The sequence below is a fragment of the Rhinolophus sinicus genome, chromosome 7 (assembly GCF_057876585.1).
Source record: "Rhinolophus sinicus isolate RSI-liver-muscle chromosome 7, RSI-T2T, whole genome shotgun sequence".
NCBI lineage: Eukaryota > Metazoa > Chordata > Mammalia > Chiroptera > Rhinolophidae > Rhinolophus > Rhinolophus sinicus.
This window is the reverse complement of record NC_142507.1, coordinates 47069562-47083672: the sequence shown is the minus strand read 5'-3', so window position 1 is coordinate 47083672 and position 14111 is coordinate 47069562.

The window sequence follows — 14111 nt, the reverse complement described above, 5'->3', positions numbered from 1 at the left end:
ACCAGTGACATGGTCCCATATATGGGACCATCTAGGGCTAATTGCTTCCCAGGACTGAGGAAGACCTTTCTGAGTATTCTATCCAATGCCCCATAGATTAATTATAAGGTGGGACTAGACAGCATTCCTATTAGTGTAAGTGTCAAATACTTTTCCCTCTAATCCTTTTGAGTAGTTCTTTTCCTCAGTCTGAATAGTTTCCTCACACTCATGCACTCATCAGTACTCTGCAGATGTCTTTTAAGGGACCATCTACAGGTCTCTGAACTTCTCTCTCTGTGTTGCTCTCTCCTTGCAGCACTCACTACTGCAGACTCTAACTCCCTCAGTTTCCCTGGATGCTGAGGAATGTTTCCTTACCTCATGTATCTTCTGGGCTTTCCTGGGTTTGCATTTCCTGAACCACAGTCAGGACCTCTCTCAAGAGAGTAAACCGGTCTCTCCTTGGGTGTACCCGCTCTCTCAGGGGTCACTGTCCTCAGTAGCCTAATGTCAAGTGACCTGAAAACCATTGTTGTGTGCATTATGTCCAGATTTTTTTTTTTTTTTAAAGATTTTATTGGGGAAGGGGAAAAGGACTTTATTGGGGAACAGTGTGCACTTCCAGGACTTTTTTCCAAGTCAAGTTGTTGTCCTTTCAATCTTAGTTGTGGAAGGTGCCGTTCAGCTTCAAGTTGTTGTCCTTTCAGTCTTGGTTGTGGAGGGCGCAGCTCAGCTCCAGGTCCAGTTGCCGATGTTAGTTGTAGGGGGCACAGCCCACCATCCCTTGCGGGAGTTGTGGTTGAGAGGACGCGCTCCAACCAACTGAGCTATCTGGGAGCTCAGCGGCAGCTCAGCTCAAGGTGCTGTGTTCAATTTTAGTTGTACAGGGCACTGCCCTCCATCCGTTGCGGGACTCGAGGAATTGAACTGACAACCTTGTGGTTGAGAACCCACTGGCCCATGTGGGAATCGAACCAGCAGCCTTCGGAGTTAGGAGCATGGAGTTCTGACCGCCTGACCCACCGGGTCGGCCAATTTCCAGATTTTTTTGGTTCAGACATGACGGTAAATCTGGTCACTGTGATTCCATCTTAGTTAAAAGCAGAATGCCTTTTAAAAGTTAAAAGCAGTACCGTTTACATGTAATTTAACTATCAGTGTGCCTGGGTTTACATTGACCACATTGCTAGTTTTTTTCTGTCTGTTTGATTTGTTCTTTTCCTTTTTTTCTCTTCCTGTCTTCATTTGTATTAACTATTTCTTTGTGATTTTATTTTTTATCCATTATCAGTTCATTAATTATACTTTAAAAAAAAAAGACTTTTTCAAAGAGCAATTTTACATTCATGGAAAAATTAAGAGGGTGGTGTGGAAATAACCCATGTACCCCACCCATGCATAGCCTCCCCCATTCTCAACTTCCCCACCAGAGTGGCACATTTGCTAAAATTGAAGAACCTACATAGACACATTATAATCACCCCAAATCCATAGATTATCTTGGGGTTCACTCTTAAGTGCACGTTCTGTGGGTTTGAACAAATGTATAATGACACGTATCCATTATTATAGTACCATATAGCATTTTTACTGCCCTAAAAATCCTCTGTGCTCTGCATATTCATCTCTCGCCCTCCTCAACCTCTGGTAAACACTGATCTTTTTTCACTGTCTCCATAGTTTTGCCTTTTCCAGAATGTCGTATAGTCGGAATCATACAGGAGGTTACATTTTCAAATTGCCTTCTTTCACCTAGTAATGTGCATTTAAGATTCCTCCATGTCTTTTCGTGGCTTGGTAGCTCATTTTTTTCTTAGTGTGGAATAATATTCCATTGGATGGACCACAGTTTAGCCATTCACCTACTTACTGAAGGACACCTTGGTGGCTCCCAAGTTTTGGAAATTATGACTACAGCTGCTATAAACAGCCACGTGCAGGTTTTTGTGTGGAAATAAGCTTTCAGTTCCTTTGGATAAACACAAAGGAGAGTGCCAGGTCGTATGGTAAGAGAATGTTTAGTTTTGTAAGAAACCGCCAAACTATCTCCCCAAGTGGCTGTACCATGTTGCGTTCCCACCAGCAGTGAATGAGAGTTCCTGTAGCTCCCCATCCTCACCAGCATCTGGTGTTGTCAGTGTCCCAGATTTTGGCCATTCTAACAGGTATGTAGAAGGATCTCATTGTTTTAATTTGCATTTCCCTGATGACGTATCATGGGGACCATCTTTTCATGAGCTTGTTTGTCATCTATATGTCTCCTTTGGTGAGGTGTCTGGTAAAGTCTTTGGCCCATTTTTGATTGGATTGTGTTCTTATCGTTGAGGTTTAAGAGTTCTTTGTATATTTTGGATAATAATTCTTTATCAGATGTGTCTTAGGCAAATATATTTTCCCAGTCTGTGGCTTGTCTTCTAATTCTCTTGACATTATTTTTGTTTTGCACATCAGAAGCTTTTAATTTTAATGAAGCTCAGCTTATCAATTGTTTCTTTCACGGATTATGGCTTTGGTGTTGTATCTAGAAAGATGAACATACCGAGGTCATCTAAGTCTTTTCCTGTGTTATCTTCTAGTTTTATAGTTTTACATTTAGGCTTGTAATCCATTTCGAGTTAATTTTTGTGAAGGGTATAAGGTTTGTATCCAGTTTCATTTTTTTGCATGTAGATGTACAGTTGTTCCAGCACCGTTGCTTGCAAACTCTATCTTTGTTCCATTGTATTGCTTTCATCCTTTGACAAAGGCCAGTTGACTGTATTTGTGTGGGTTTCTTTCTGGGCTCTTTATTCTGTTTCGTTGATCTACCCCTTCCCTACTGTGCAGTGTTCTTGATGTCAGTACAGGATTCTGGACCCACGAGATTTCCTGCTCTCCCTGGGGGTAAAGGGTTTGTACTTCTACCTCCTTCCAGCATCAATGGCTCTTTGCCTATGTCCTGGGAGAGGGTTTCCTACCTTCTGAGAAAGATGGGTTTTACTTCTTCTCCCAGAAGCCATGGATCGCTCTCTCTCCATCAGTGGCTTACTGCTTCTGCTTTATCAGAGAAAGGTTCCAGGGAAGTGAGCAGGGCTCTGTGCCTGCCTGCCCTCAGCCATCCATTTTCTTCCTCCTTCCTGTGTCAGAGAGGAGACACTGGTCACTCTCCTGCCCTGCCCCCAGTCTTTCTTGTGAAAGAGGGAGGGCGAGGCTCATGAAGAAGATCTTGCAAGTGAGAGCAAGCTCTCCTTGTGTCGGGAGCCCCCAGCTATTCCAAACTGGCATGCTGACCTGCCCTTGGCCTCTAAGAATGTGTTAACATTTTAGTTTACCTCTTGCTGGCTTGTTTGGCAGCCATGTCTTTCTCCTATGTTCTGTCAGCAGAGAGGCACTGTGTGTCCCACCTCACGTTTGTGGGCCTGTGCCTCCTTGGAAGTTGGTGTACTTGGCTGCCTTGTGAACTCAGATCTCTCATGGGTTCCACAAGCCATAACTTTCTTTGTAGCTTATCTAGCTTTTCCTCATCGTTAGGGTGGGCACAACATTTTTTCCAGCTTTCTTCATCCTGAGAGGAAGCCTCATCCTCTTATCATGGATTCTCTCTTTTTCTCCATGGCCATAAGAGGTGCAGTTCCCACTTTACACACAGGAAACCAACTTTTTGACCGGTTATGTCCTTCGATTGGTCGGTGATGACGCTGGGACCCCTCAACTACCAGAACTGTGTGAGGTCTTCACTGGGAAGAATGAGGAAGGCAGAAGTGGACAATTTGCTGAGCTATATCCTAGGCCAACATAACTTCTGATGCTTATGCGTATGTATGGGTGTTTCAGCCATGGCTGACTTTGAAATGAAAGGGCTTGGTTTCCAGAAGATTCACTAATGAGAGTATCACCACTACCCTGTCGCTCCCTGCCTGAGTATAAAAGCACTTGTTCTTGAATCAAGAGTCAGATTTTACAAAGAAGAAAGCCTGCCGTGGAAGCTCGTTGATCTAAATGGGAGGATGCATTCTAGAGGGTGAATGAGCGTGGCATTTGCCCTTCAGGCTGGTGTGGCGGAGAGGTTGGACACTAACTGAGAGAATGAACGTTCACCAGCCAGTGGTTATGAATGCAGCCCCTTTAGCTTGTAGGACCACCCCATGTAGTCTCAGCTCCTCCACCTGTGTCGACACAGTACTCTAGAAAAAGTGGGCGATGAGACAGGTAAGCAAGTCATATAGAAGAGGGTTCAGACGCATCTCAAACCAGGTAGTAAACATAAGTCAACTTTGCACCCTGCATCTTGAATAGGATCGTTCAGCTGAGATGGTAATTTTGTTGTCCTTGGTTGAGGGAGCAATTTATAAACCCGGGGCAAGAATACAAATAAGTAGAGAGATAATGAAAAAAATACATGCAGAATGCTTTTCAGTGGATTATGCTGTTTGAGATTTATAACAAGTGTCAAGCTCATTCTTCTGCTTTGTGTGTGCTTTGTCTGCTTTCCTATATTTATGATGTTTGAAGTGGTTAAGAGAACCCGAAACACCACATTTACAAGATTGATATATTAATTTACAAAAGGAGCATAATTGCTGAGAATAATTTTGCTTGTTAAGTCTGCCATGACAGGAGTTTCAATTGCCTGGAAGAATCCAATATACCAAATTTGTAATTGTGCTTTCAAACGTCTAAGGGAAGATGATTAATTAAAAATAAGTGCAGTAAATGTTTAAGGATTTAATGTTAAAATTAAGTTAGTTGAACACTGATCAAAGAGCCAGTAGAAACGATTTTTAAAATTCTTTTTAACTGCTTAATTTGTAAATAGAACAAGACGATTCGTAAGTTGTACTTGGAAGTTTAAGACAAATTAGGTTGTAAAAACTATAACTTTAATATATTGCATATTAGATTTAAACATAGCATGAACTATAATTAGTGTTTTCGAAGCACAAAAGCCTCCTTTCCCCGAATGAAAAAAAAAAAAAAGTTATGACCATATTCTCATCGGCCCCCTTCCAGGGTTCCTCCAGGTCCTATTCAACCTTCGTTTTTATTGCTCTTATTAATTTCTGCCAACCTAATGAGTAAAAAATGATATTTTGTTATTGTTTTAATTTACATTTCCATGACTACAGTGAGGTTGAACATCTCTCCATCTTGGACTGGACATTTATGATGGTCTCAGAATTTCTGCTGAAGCCTCAAAGCTGAAAACAGTAGGTGATGAATAGTGCTGTTTTCTAAAGAGAAGCGCTAGACCCATCTCCATGGGATGTGCTCAGGGGCAGCCATGCTGGCCCAGAGGTTTCTCATCCACCCACCATGGGCCTATATAGAGAAAGTGGCAAGTCAGTGAGGAAGGAATGGACCCTAAAAGGGACGGTATAGTGGGGGGAATGCTAGTTTCTCCTTTTCTCCATGTTGGGGGTTCCCTTACTCTCAAGCCCAAAGAATGCTGCTCTTAGAAAATGGGGATGTACTTTACTTGCAAAAAAGAGTGACTGGTATTTTCCCACCCGGCCAATTCTTTACTTGGGGCGTGGGGTTGGGAGGGAAAGGAGTGTTATAGGCATTCCACCACTGGACATAGTAAGGATTCCACTGACAATGATGCTGTAAGTACCCCCTGCCCTTTTGGGGAGCCTTTTGGCAGTGGAGAAACAAACAAAGAAAGGAGTGGCATTGTTGGTAGGGATGGGTGGCCCTAGTTACCAGGAAGAGCTAGAGCCCGTAGCTGCTACACAGTGGACGTACATCCGTAACCCCTGGGAAAGTCGTTCCATGGCCCAACAAGGGCTCCAACCCCTCTGAGATGAGGTCAGAAGCAATACACCATGCAAGTCACCTAGACCCACTGAAGTGTTGGCTGGGTGGAAGGGAAACCTAGAAGGCATGGTGGCGGAGGGACACGATGAGGATAAGTGACAGCTGTGACACCAGCAACAGCAGTGTGCACTCTAGTTTGCTGAATCTTGTATATGGAGTCTGGCCGCGCACTGAAGGCTCTGCGGCAGTTAGCATTTCATGTCAGGCATGGGTCTGAAGGGTGCAAAGCGTGGTTGGTTGTATCAGACTTCTTCCACATCCGGCTTCCCATCTGGTCAGGTCACCTTTTTCACTCTGGCCATTGCTGAGGCATGCAGCTGGGCACAAGGTAAACTGACAGCGTCTGGCCTCAGCTGCGTTGCATCTCTCTAGTTGTCTTCCCTGGGGTTTCTCTGGCACTGCCATGTGATATGCCCACAGAAGCCCGCTCGGCCATTTTCAGACGTGTGCAAACCCAGAAGGAGGAAGGGAGTTACCACTCCGTGGGGAAATCCAGCTGAGTCCTCCAGGGAGCGGAGGCTGAGATGGAGTTAGGAGTGCAAGGGGTTTATTTGGGCATAACTTCTATGAAAGATAAAATGGGAGGGGGGCATAATTGGGGAGGCAAAACCTAGAGAACACAATGCAGATCAGATGTCTGTGAAAGAAAACCCGAGGAAGCAGACTTGGATAAGGAGAGCCTCAAATGGTGAGGCCCCTCTGACAAAGTCTTGACCCAGCAGGGAACCCTGCAACAAGATAGCCCATTAGAGGAGTTCCACATGGGGCAGAAACGGCAAGGTCATAAGACCCCACCATGCTCGCTCATTAATTGGGTGCTGCCCCCGGAAGAGTGTGGCTGGTTCAAAGGTCAAGGCTGGTCCTGCCAGCTCTGCAACTGTAGGCTTCCGGCCAACTGTACTCCTTGCAGCTAAATGGCAAATTCTTGTAGGGAGACCCAAACTGCACACACCCCCATGGCTGCCCTATTAACCAATGGGATTAAATTACATTTCAACCAGTGGATTAAATACTCCCGTTTTCAATCCCAAGGGCAGACAATTCTGCATTCTGCAGAGCTCCACAGAGGGTCTCCTGCAAGACTGAGCCTTGGTTGCCTACAGCAACAATCACCGCCATCATATACCCTTGGCTTGATTTTTCCCTCTTTCCTTTTACCCTTTCCTTAGTCTCTGACTCCGGTTCCCTGAGATTCCTTCTCAGATTATCTATCTGCATGCCAGCCCTGGCCTCAAACTCCACTTTTGTGGGAACCCAGCTAAAACTGCAGGTTTACTGCGTTTCTTAACTCAATGGTGCCCTCTTCTGTTAGTACGGAGAAGTTCAGTTTCTTTAATGAATGGGTGTGTGTGTGTGTGTGTGTGTGTGTGTGTGTGTGTGTGTGGTTATCATTATGATTAACACGCTTCTGATTTTGTGATCCTGTTTCTGGGGCCATTTAAATTCAGATGTTTCTTTCTCCTTTCCTTTCACTAGCAAGCCTCTAGAGAGGCCTCTTTCTTACAAGTTACCATCTCCTTCTAAAGTCCTTAAAGTTCACACTCTCTCTCCAATCTGCTTGGTCTCAAACTTATTATTTCCCTGCTCTGGATGAAAGGGTCTCCTTTGGTGTTATACTGTAGTAGGTATTATTTATCTTCTGCTACTGCTTGGATCTTGTTTCACCTCTCCTCCACAGAGGCCCTGCTGGGTTCAACTCCAGAGAGGGCTCAAAAGCTAGTATGTGTGTGTTAGGTGTAATTGTATTCACTCTCATTGTTCTGTATCATTTTTTTTGTTTTGTTTTTTGGAGTAGCTGCCATTATCCTGTGAGAATCAAAAGTCCCCATTCAATTTTGATTCCACAATCTTATTTCTTTTTGAGTCAGTATTAAAGTTCTAACTAGAAAGGTGTCATTTTTACCTAAGTTTTCAAATATGTCAGCATAGAATTCAATTAAGAGTATTTGCTTATTAGTTTTTACATCTTTGCTATAGTCCCTCCCCCCCGATTACTAATTTGGTGATTTGTAGCTTTTTGGTTTTTTCCTGATCATCTTATCATAGGTTTTTTTGTTGTTGTTTGTTTGTTTTAAGGGTTCCTATTTTCAGTGAAACAACTTTTGGGTTTATTGATCTATAACTTTATCTTTCATTTCATTAACTCCTCTTAACTTTATTATTTCACTCATTATAAATTCCTTGAATTTATGTTTATCTCTCCTCTAACTTCCTGACTGAATGGTTAATTTTCAATTTTTCTTTTTTTTTTTCTGATATAGTGAATGCATAAAGTTCCTCATAGATAGCTGTAGCTACATTCAAAAGTTTTTATATGTACCATTTTCATCCTGATTCAGTTTTAAGTTGTCTTAGCCCAGGTCCCTTAGAAAGCTAAGCCTGAAGCAAATTTAGGATCTTAACACGGTTGGACTGTATAAACCCAGGGCCATGAAGGTGAGAGAAAAGAAGGGAGGTAAGGGAACACGCAAAGAAATGTGATACGATGCCTAATTGTGCCATTTGATACTTCACAGTGAGCCGTGAGAGGGCAACTGGTGCTCAGCAGCTATGTTCACTCAATGTATTGGATTTCTCCAGAAAGGCTGCAAGGAGGGACCTCCCCTCAGAGTAATCTGCAGGAGAGAGAAAGGAGGGCTCATCTTCCCAGCTGCCATTCATCTCTCATTCCCCATCAGTCAAGATTCATGTCGTGGGATACACATTACCCAACATTTGCAGGGTATCATCAGGCCCTTTACTGGCTGCTCAGGAAGTCAGGTCCCACACCTCACAGTGAGGTATTCACTGAAGTCCATGGAAAACTACAGTACCCCAATCCAGGCAGGACGACTAATGGCCCAGACCCTTCAGGAATGACCTTCAGGGTTATTTCACCAGGTAGAGCGGTGACTAGCTGAGCTGCTTGCTAAGGGCAAAAGGAATATGGAATGTGTAGAAGAAGATTATATATATCATATGTAAAATATTGTTTGCCTTCTCTCTTTTATTCCTTATCATGTAACATAAGAAGTATTGACTTTATATAATCGTATTTAAATATTGTTAATTTTACATCATCAATTACAGCTACAGGATATATCAAGGAGAAGAGTACATATCACTCAAGGACTTGACCTCCTCTTCTGGGTTAGGGGTCAGTGCATTTTCAGTCATACACAGGGTAGTCGTATCCTGTTAGGAAGAGTGAGGACCTTCTTACTGTCTTCATTTGGAGAATATGTGGTTTAAGGTGATGTGATGGGTGCCAAATTGACAACGAGTGGACTTGCGATGGTTAACGTTATGTGTCAACTTAACTGGTTCCCAGGATGCCCAGACAGTTCATCAAATATGATTCTAGGTGTTTCTATGAAGGTGTTTTTTTGATGAGTTTAACCTTTAAATCAATAGACTGGGTGAAGCAGATCACCCTCCCTACTATGGGTGGGCCTCATCCAATTAGTTGACCTGAATACAACAAAAATGGCCAATCCCTCCCCCCCCCCAAATAACAGGAGGTTGGGGATGAGGTGCAGAGACTAAAGATTCAGAGGTGACCGTGTTAAATGTGTACGCCTGTTTCTAGAGATATAAAGCAACCAGTCAAAAACGACGAGCCTGAAACTTGGGATATTTTGCTGAAGACACAGATTTAGGAGTGGTCAGCATGTACAGCATACAAGTGTACATGGTTACCCATGACAACAGGACACTCAGAAGATACTGTTCTTCACGAGAGTTGTTCTCAGGGTGGTTCAGAGCCCTCCCTTACAAACACCTGAGATGCTAGTTAGAGAAAACATTCCTGGATTCCTCCCTGCCCCAGACAAACGAAATGAAAACCTCAGGGTGTGAGGCCCAGAACACCTCATTTTAAACAAGCACCGTGAACTCCAACATCTGAGAACCGAGGCACACACTTTCCGTGGAGAATGCGAATCCAACAGGGTGACAGGCGGTTCCTGCGTCACTAGATGGCGCCAAACACATACTCAATCTTCAGTTTTGCCACTTCCTCAGCCAGAAGAAAAAAGGACTTGAAAAAAACTCCGGATTCTTTCAAAGAAATGCTGTATAAGGATTTCTGCCAGCCCTTCCTTACAGAAAAGGAAAGATGATGACAGAGAGCTGACTACATTATCCACACTGGCACTATCAATCACCCCAAGAAAGGTCGGCTCAAAAGAGGCTAAGGATTACTGGCAGGCAGAATTCTCTGCAGATGGCCTGTCTGGAACCACCGTAGTTCTGCCAGGGAAGAAATGGTGGCCATCTCCTAGGACCCAGTCAGGGTCAGGGCTGTGGGGAGCAGGGGTCTGCTCCCTTCCCACCAGCACTCACCGTCAGGGTGTTGTGTGCCCCCCGCAGAGGCAAAGCTTCAAGTTCAGGGTCAGACACAGGTCCTGGGCTGCCCCCTGAGAACAGAGGCTCATCCTGTACCCTTTCTCTCAGAATCAATACTTCCTTCTGCCTTTCCTAGGAGAGCCTATATAAGACCACAAAGGCCTCTAACATCCCGGCTCAAAACCAGTCAGTCCTGCTCCGCTGCCTGTCTCGTGCTCAGAGTCCTGCAAGCCTCTAGCAGAACGAGGAGCCGTCCTTGCATTCCGCTGCCTTCATGCTACACCCTGACGCCTCTTACTCGAGCCCCTTCCACAGCGTTTGACTTGCACTCCACCCCCAGGCTCCCTCCCCTCCCCTCCAGTCTGTCTGTATCCAGCTGTGAGGTCTTAAAGCCCTTACGGTTCACAGTCTCAAGCCTCAGCCTGACACTAAAGACTCTCATCTTCTGGGCCCATTGGTATAAAAGACTATTGGAGCTTTTTGCGTCAGAGTAACATTAATGGAGTGGGGGGTGAAGAACAGACCTGTGGGGCCACTGTGCACCCGAAGAGGGAATACAAGCATATCACAAGCTGAGGAGAGGGAGCAGCTGGTGAGGGTTCGTCAGGGCCCCGTAAGGGAGAGAGGAGACACCCCTGAATAGGGCAACTGAGGAGATTTTCACGACTGAGCGAGGTACAAGGGAATGGGCAGGATTCCAGAAAACCAATGGGAGGTGATTGCAGTAGCGCTAGCAACACAGAGATGACAGCCACTACCATTCCTGGGCCAAAGGTCAAGTGGAGGGGCGGTCACTAGAACCTAGTGGGGAAGCTAGAGCTGTGGGAGAGAGCCAGGACTGGGGGGCCCAGGGGAGTACAGGCCCCTACCTGGCCTTCCTCAGCTCTCTGCCTTCCTGAATCTCCGTTGGGACCTCCCTTTGGCCAAGCCCATTGGGAAACCAGAGAGCAGAGGATCTTTTCGATAGCCCAGGAAGTTAGTCCGGGGCAGAGAGCAGAGTGGAGAAGGCAGAACAGAGATCCTGGAGAACAAGAAGAGAATATCCAGCCTAAGAAGTGGGGGCCAGGAGAGACATACTTTGATGTTCAGCCCTGCACAATTTCACCACTATGGATTGGGACACACACTCGATTTTTGGTGCCATGGCCTAAAATATACTCCACGGCACCAGCCCTAAAATTCACTCCACTGTAGACACTTTGGGCAGGCTCCTTAATGCCTAACATGGGACAATAAGAATGACAACATTTATCTGCCAGGTTTTGTGCAGATTCAAAGAGATAATGTGTGACCTAGTCTTAGCCTGGTCTTGGCCAGGGGAGGTGGGACCCAGGGCAAAGGGTCTCTCCTTCCATGTCCTCACAATAGTGCTCAGAATCCAGAGGGTCTGCTAGAGACTTCTATTCCCATGGCCAGGCCCCCATGGCTTGCAACTGAACCAAAGCAGCCCTCAGCCTGGTCCCCGGGACCCAAGATAAGCATGAGAATTCTCCTGCTGCATTCTCTGGACCAAGGTCAGCTCCAGGCCTGGTCAGACTGGGCTGGGCCCACCCACTTGCCCCCAACCCATTCTTTTAACACACAGGGCAAGGAGCCTCAATTCTGCCTGTCAGACATGGGGAGACTTGAAGCCACTGTGATTATATTCATAACTGATCTGTCCATCCTCCCTCGCCCTGGAGCCCTCCCCTTTCCCGGTCCTGCTCTTTGCGCTCTCAAGGCCCATGGGAACACTCACAAGCCCAGAGTCCAGGCAGTCCTCCTAGGGCCCCAGGCTCCGTGTGGGGACCCGCTCCTGCAATAAGGGGACTTGGCTGGGATCCCAAGGTCAAAGAAACGACCAATTACAAATGAACAGAGACTGGGCTGGACTGGCTCCAAGGCTGTGTAGCTCTGTTGAAGGAAGTCCTGGGGTCATCTGGTCCTTCTCATGCCCAGGTTGGGAGGAAGCTGCATCCCCCACGAGGCCTAGCACCAGCCTTGCGTTTCCACAACCAGTCCACTTCCTGTCACTTTTACAATCTGCTCCCCTCTGCCACAAACCACACGTCTGTCCATTTCCATTGCCCAGCCTGGAGAGGACCACCCCAGAGAGGGAGCGAGAAGTGAGGAGGCAGGGCCCAGAGAGCCTGCCTGCACCCCCTGCACAGGAAGTCTGAAATGGGACCCCAATAGTATCTCCAAATGTGGCCGTTCAGTTAGTACTTTCTTGTTAAAAGCATTAATGTAAAATTTATATGCTCTTTTTATGATCACATTTTGGCATTTTTCCGTTTCTTGAAAAGATAACAGAAGCTTCAAGAAATGGACATAGATGGGGACTTTCTCACACTGAAAGGCTCTGCTCCAGAGGGCAGCGGAGGATCTAAAATGCAGCAGGCCCTTGGTGTAGGTGAGTTCTGGCCGCAGCCCCTCCCAGCCCTCCCTTCTCAGGGAACCCCTTGAGTTGGGGGAAATCCACAGAGCATGTCTTGGTGGCTGAGAAACAGAGTTTGCAGGGCCTGGGCCTGGGGCTGTGTGGGCTCCCCTGCTCCCTCCAGGTGGGTGGGCCAGCCCTTCTCAAACACTCAGGGCCTGGGCTGCAGTCCACCCACGAAGGGCTGTGCCTCACAGCCCAGTGTCTCTGACCTCAACAGCAGCTGCCAAGACCCCCGCACAGAGAGCACGCAGGGGATGCTTCAGCGACGTCTCTGGGCACCAACTCCCAGGCTGGGTGCTGTTACCTGGGGGCACCCGCGTCTCAGAGTCTCAGAAACACACACCCAGCCAGGCAAAAATGGCACACTGTGGACTCTGACCTCCAGAGGCAGAAGCCTTGCAAGCAGAAGCAGCCCCTGAGGTTAAGGGAGAACCACTAGGTCAGCAGCTTTTTAACTCGCTATAATAATACATGAGGGGCTGGGAGTCCTGGAGGGAGGAAGTGATGATAATAACAATATAATAGCGACCATTTACTTCTTGCCAGGAAATGTGCTAAGTTTTTTACAGACATTACCAGCCATTCATAGATAAGGAAACAGAGGGTCCAGAGAGGTAAGGTAACTTGCTGGCTCACTCAAGAGTAAGGGATGGAGCATTTCAGACCAGATCTATCTCCAGCCTGGAAGGATGGGGAGAGGGAAAGAAGAGAGAGGCAGGGAGGGAAGGCATGGTCTGGCAGCAGACCCCCAAAGTGTGCCAATGTGGCTAATAGGTAGCATTATCAAGTACCTAAACCAGACTCTCTCTCCCCTGATTTTAAAATCTAATCTCTCTTGAAATCTCAATTCAGGCACCATCTCTTCTTAGCCGCAAGTCATCTCTTCCTTCCTTCCTTCCTTCATTCATTCATTCATTCATTCAGGCTACTTTCATCTTCTATGTGGTACCAAATGCTGCACTCCACCCTGGGCCTGACCAGGATGATTAAAACTGCAAGTGCTTTGAGACCCTCAGAGGGGGAGTTCTTCTGTCTAGAGAAGGAGCTAGGAGAGGTGCCCTGAGGAGGAGGGGTTTGTGCTGGCCTGGCAGGATCTGGGTTGGTGGGGATCCTTCTGATGGAGAAGTGGCTGTAGGGATTTCAGGGAGAGGGGACCGCCTGCCAGAAAGCCAAACCCAACTCACCGGCAGTACCTATAAACTTAAGTAAATCCCTTTCTTCTCAACGTCCCCTAAATTTGCTAAGGTTCCTGGATTTCCAGGAAGTGACCTTCTTTACCACATATGAGAATGGGACCCTAGAAGCCAGGAACCCAACCCACATTCTCAGTAGCGTTTTGTACGATCTACTTCATAAGTAAAGTCAACCCTTGTTCATCAAAAGTGACTGGTCATACCTGATTCAAGGAGGATCATTGTCAAATGTGAACTCCAGCTAAGGTCGTGGTTGCACGATCCATTTGTCCAATTATATCCTGGTAAGAACCTATGCACGTAACTGTGTCACCACAGAAAGTAAGGAAATTCAGAATTTAGAATTTCTGATTTGGCATTCAGGGATGAGCAGATACCATTTTTAAATGTTTCAT